Source organism: Calidris pugnax, unplaced genomic scaffold, assembly GCF_001431845.1.
Source record: "Calidris pugnax isolate Ruff unplaced genomic scaffold, ASM143184v1 scaffold70, whole genome shotgun sequence".
Taxonomy (NCBI): domain Eukaryota; kingdom Metazoa; phylum Chordata; class Aves; order Charadriiformes; family Scolopacidae; genus Calidris; species Calidris pugnax.
This window is the reverse complement of record NW_015090862.1, coordinates 16,988,001-16,993,787: the sequence shown is the minus strand read 5'-3', so window position 1 is coordinate 16,993,787 and position 5,787 is coordinate 16,988,001.

The window sequence follows — 5,787 nt, the reverse complement described above, 5'->3', positions numbered from 1 at the left end:
GCCCGGCCGCGGGGCTCTGCCCGCCGGGCCCCGCCCCGACAGGCCCCGCCCACGTCTCGTCAGGCCCCGCCCCCGAGCTCGCGCCGCTGCCCTCCGGCCCCCCCTGCCGGGCTCTTGGTGCCTCGCGCCAAGGTGCTCTGAGGGGGAGAGAAGGGGCGGCTCCGGAGGGGGGGGAGCAGCAAAGCCCGGCTTTGGGAGAAAAAACCCGGCTCTGGAGGTAAAGCCTGGCTCAGGGGGTAAAACACCGCTATGGGAGTGAAAGCCAGCTCTGGAGCAAGGCCCAGCTCAGAGGGAAAAGCCCGGCTCTGGGAGCAAAACCCAGCTCAGGGGGCAAAGCCCAGCTCCGGGAGCAAGGCCCAGCTCTGGAGCAAGGCCTGGCTCAGGGGGCAAAACACTGCTGTGGGAGTAAGGCCCAGCTCAGGGGGGCAAAGCCTGGCTCTGGGAATAAAAACCCGGCTCTGGAGGTAAAGCCTGGCTCAGGGGGCAAAACCCCGCTATGGGAGTGAAACCCAGCTCTGGAGCAAGACCCAGCTCAGGGGGTAAAGCCTGGCTCTGGGAGCAAAACCCAGCTTAGGGGGCAAAGCCCAGCTCTGGGAGCAAGGCCCGGCTCAGGGCACAAGGCCTGGCTCTGGGAGCAAAACCCAGCTCAGGGGGCAAAGCCCGGCTCTGGGAGCAAGGCCTGGCTCAGGGGGCAGAACACTGCTGTGGGAGCAAGGCCCAGCTCAGGGGGACAAAGCCCAGCTCTGGGAGAAAAACTCGGATCTGGGAGCCAGGCCCAGCTCTGGAGGTAAAGCCTGGGTCAGGGGGCAAAACACCGCTATGGGAGCAAAACCCAGTTCTAGAGCAAGGCCCAGCTCACGGGGCAAAACACTGCTGTGGGAGCAAGGCCTGGCTCAGGGGGCAAAGCCTGGCTCTGGGAGGAAAACCCAGCTCTGGGAGCAAAACCCAGCTCATGGAGCAAGGCTCAGCTCTGGAGGTAAAGCCTGGCTCATGGAGCAAAGCCCAGCTCACGGAGAAAAACCCAGCTTAAGGAAGAAAACTTGTCTCAGGGAACAAAGCCCACTTCAGGAGCATAGCTCGCTTCAGGGACCACCCAGCACTGCTCTCACCAAATCCCTTCCACCTCCTCCCCTCCCCTGGTGCAGGGCTGTACTGCCTAAGGCTCAGCCTGCTTTTCCATCGCTGTGCCATGGGAACTGTGCTCCCCAGGAGGTATTTATTGGGTTTGTGATCCATCGGCTGCTCTTACCGTACTGTGACTGGGCTTTAAGTTAATATAAAGTGTCAAATGCCACTTTAGAACGCCACTTTTGAGTTGAGGAAGCTATGGAAATGCCTCCTCTTTTCAGCCTGTGTCACAACTCATAAAATCTTTGCACAACAGAAAAGCATCCCCCCTCCTGGGTTTAGTGCACGGCAGACGCGCCCGCAGCCAGCGCGTCCCTGTGCCTGATTCTCCTCTGCCTCATTTTGCACCATATATGGGCTGGATCTAGAGACGTCCTTTCATTGTCTGCCCTGGAACTGGCTCTGCACGAGCTGCTCAGCAAGGAGGCAGTGAAGCATCACACCCTGCATTATCTACCAAATTAGACAAAAAGACTCAAGGAGTGACTCATTTCAACCTTTTTCATCTCCCCAGGCATTCTTTCTCTCCCTCTCTCTCTCAGACACACACACACACATTTAAATTTCACCCAGTGCTGCAGCCCTGGGAGTTTTGCAGAGATTTGCTGCTTCATGTTAAGGCGGCACAGCTCCCACCCTTGCATTTACTCCTCAGGGCCACTTCCCACCAAAGTTCATGCAGGGAAAGGACTGGAATTTGGCACAAGCCCCACAAATCTGAAATCAGGGCACAGATGGACCACACCAACCTGCTCTGGGCACTGCACCCTCTTCTCTGCTTTGTCACCCCCCTCCCCGAAGCCTTCCACCTCAGCACCACATCTCCCCGCTGGCAAACAGGCCAAATTTTGGCTGCTGCTTTGCTCTCTGCTGAGTAAGTTCCCTTCTAATCTCAATAAAGCCTCCAGGATTTAAGCCCAACCAAGACAGATAAATCATTGGCTTGGGCCTAGAAGTCAGCCAATTTAGCCTTGGCAGATTTGCTCCGTCAGAGGTCACTGAGAAGCTGAGATTTACTAAAGACACTCGCTTTTTCTTGGCTTTGTGGTCAAAATCAAGTCCCTCGGTGACACTCTAACACCTGCTGTTCTTTTATGAGGGAAACCACTATGCTTCTGGGAAGAGGTGAGTTCCTGTGGTTTACGAGGCTTTTTCTCCCTCTGATGTCACTGTTATCCTAAAAACCCCAAGTAAAGAGCGCACTGACAAGCAGCGTACTGCAGAGAGCCACGCTGCGGCATTGGCAGGAGAGGGGCAGCTGGTTTAAATGAGCTTTCTAGGGTTCTCTGTGGATGTCCTGCCAGATGTCAGCCCAGCAGTTGCTTGTCTTTTCTTACTGACAATTTGACTAAATTTTTGCTGCAACTGTATCCATAAATTTTTATGATTTCCTTGTTGAAAACACAGTAGATAACTGAACCTTTGCTTTTATCTCTCTTGAAAAAAAAGCCATAAACCTCTCTCTAGATGCTGGGTAGCTTTCCAGGCTGGGGGATCTACTTCTCCATCAAAGCTGATTGTGCTGATATCTGCTGAACAGCTTGTAGTCAATTCCTGGGCCGAGACCTGCAGTTGGGCAAGTAATTTGTGATCTAGGTCAGGGAATGCCTGAAATGGGCAAAGTTTGGGCAGCCATTTCTGAAACAGACCTTGCAGTTTTGTTGATTGGGTTCCGACACTCAGTAGCTTATTAAGAATCCCCTGGCCAATGCAGGTACGTGTAGACCTAGAATGCAAACGAGTTGTTGGAGTCCTTCTCCCTGAAGACTTTCATGAATTTGCATTTGGAGAAGGAGGGAAAGAAACCTGATGTGTTCTACCAGTGATGGGTAAATGGGAAACACCCCATTTGCTTTTGTTGCAACAAGGCTTTTGTTGCCACAGTTGTTTCTCTTTCTGGGTGGGAAGAAGTGTGGTGGAGCCACAACTTTCTGCTGTCACTGTCATTGCAGGAGAGCCTGACAGAAAAGAAAGAGGAGCAGTGAACCTTTGGCACAACTGAGACAAGCGATGGCTCGGACCATCCCTCTTCCCAAGGTAAATCCCCGGTGCCAGGGACCACATCCTGCCCCTGGGAATTCTGCTGTAATGCAAAAGATCTGGGGAAGGGGAGGGCAGGGGAAATTCACTATCTTTGTTGCCACTTCAGTGATAGCAAAGGCAAATTGGGTCTCTGTGGTCTCTGCAGCACCAGGGAAGGTCTGGTGCTTTTGAGAGGCTCATTGTCAGCATCCTACAAACTACAAAGTGTCACCCTGGTAACTCTTAATCCTGCTTCAGCACAGATTGTTCTGCATGCTCTCTCATCTGCGGAGTTTAAAGGATGAAGCTGTCACTGGGGAAATGTTCTGATTCCGACATTCTTGAGATAGATTGACACAAAGAAAACATAGTTTATTAAATTGGTGCAAGATGCTGTGATTCATATTTATATGGGAGTTTCAAAACACATTTGTTTACAGACAGTTCCTGCAATTAGATGAGTGTAGGAATATTCCCCCATGGTGGGTGGGGAAGAAGTGTGAAGGGCAGTATTTCCCACCTTCATCTTTTGGCTTTCATGGCTACCCTGCGTTTATATCAGAGATAATAAAGCAAACACCAGCCATTTATTATTTTAATGAATATCAGATAATTCCCCGATACTGGGGAAAGCTGGACTTCAGCTCTCTGCCTCCCCTTTGCTGGGCTCCACAAAGCTTGGAAACCCTCGAAAACCAGCTACAGGGTCACCAGGAGAGGGGATGTTTCTCCAGGGGCTGGAACTGAGGTTCTTCTCTCTGCTTCCAAACCAGGGGGGATGCTTTGCTGCTCCCACAGTCCCTGCAGTGTCTCCACTGTCCTCACTGACTTCAGCGGGAGTTTCACAGTTTCTGGTTTTCTTCTGCAAGAGGTACCTAGGAACATGAATTTCCTATATGCCAGCCTGCCATATCTGCACCCCTTTGGATAATCCTTTGCAGATATATGACCTGAAAGCGAGAGTCTATCTGCAGAGGAATTTTGCTGTCCATACATGCCGCTGCCCCTGAGAGTAAGCACCGTCCTTCTGTGACCTTTGGGCATGAGAAGGATGAGCAGTAACCTGCTTTTCTTTTCAAAAAGCCTTTGAAAACAGGAGCCTTATTTGACTTGGTACAGAAGCGCCTTTTTTAGAAACCCCCTCAGAAATATTTTTTTCAAAGAAGCCTCAGATTCTGATTAAAGCATTTTGAAGTTTTCTTCTTTCCTGTGAGCGGTTTAACCGCCCTCTGCAGTTTTTTTGAAGAGCGCTTGCAGAAGCGGTGTCCGCCTCTAGATGGTGTGTTTTACTCATAAGAACTTTATGTCTGGGTCTTTACATAACTTTTGCTCACTTGTCTGAGATTGCAAGCACTCTCCAACCAAACCACACAGATTTCAGTAGTTCCTTGTTTTCTTAACATGAGGATCTGGCTGCAGTGTAATGCAAAAATGATCAAAAATATGTTACTTAGGTGCTTCAAAAAGGTATCTTATACAGCACATTCGGTTGGACATGTGAGGTATCTACTATAATGTATCTACTGTGTAAACTGATAGCATTGCATGTCTCCTGGGTTCATTCCTGTGCTAACCAAATTAAAACAGAATCTCATTTTTTCTAATACAGTGCCTCTGCTCTTGTACTTGAATGTAAAGAAAGAGGGAAGGAACAAAGATGGGTAGCACCACAAGGTTAAAATGGTGGTGGCGTTGCAAGAACTAACTCCATCCACAGTATTTATACTCCTTTTCTCTGGACAGCATAGGATGGAGCTATGAAGCTTTGGAGGAAAAGAAAATATTTAAGCAAGCGTGTAACATTCCCACAAACTTTTGAAGCTCTTTGAGAGCTGCAGGCTGTGTGGACAGATGATTCCTGTTTAGAGATGGTTTCTGTGGGACTTGCTGCCCCAAAAGCTAAAAACTCTTTTCAAATGTTGATTAATTAAGATTTAAAACCTTTCTGTGAGGCAGATTAAGTGATCCTGACATGGTCTCCATGTCACAGGCCCCTTTCAGGACATCACAGCTGCTCTAAATATGTATCACAGCAGCTCTGGACATAGAATAAAGAAGATGCCTATCAGGTCTATGTCATGGAGGACAATCACAACTCCCTGCAGTCTGAATTTCCATCTTAACAGGCACAACTCTTACCCTGATGGTAAGAGGACAACAAGTAGAGATTTGCTTTGCTGTGGGATGTACAATAACCAGGGAGTTACACATTACGTGTGTGCAGGGCTGTGCTAGGCTTGTGCTAGAGACCTTGTAGAATTGCTCTGTGGAAATGTCTTGGAAGAATCAAAATCTGATCTATCATTGGATTTGTGATTCTGTTTTTTACCAGTTTTTTGATAGTCTGGAGGAAAAGTCTACAGAAATATGTCTGAGAAGAAGGAGCTCCACAGCTTACGTTATTCTGTTTTAATTTTGTAATTTTTAATTCTTTAATACCCTTCAATACCCAGGAGTGTAAGTAAGTGATATGCCCTGGTTAACCAAAGAGCCAAGATACAGTTAGTGACTTACTTGAAATAGAGAGTGGTTTCCTTCTGAATGTCAGCATTTCCCTGCTTGAAGGAACAACATGAGATAATTTAACCCCTCAGTTTTGGTCATTTTAGAAAAGCAACAAGAGGACATAGAGAATTA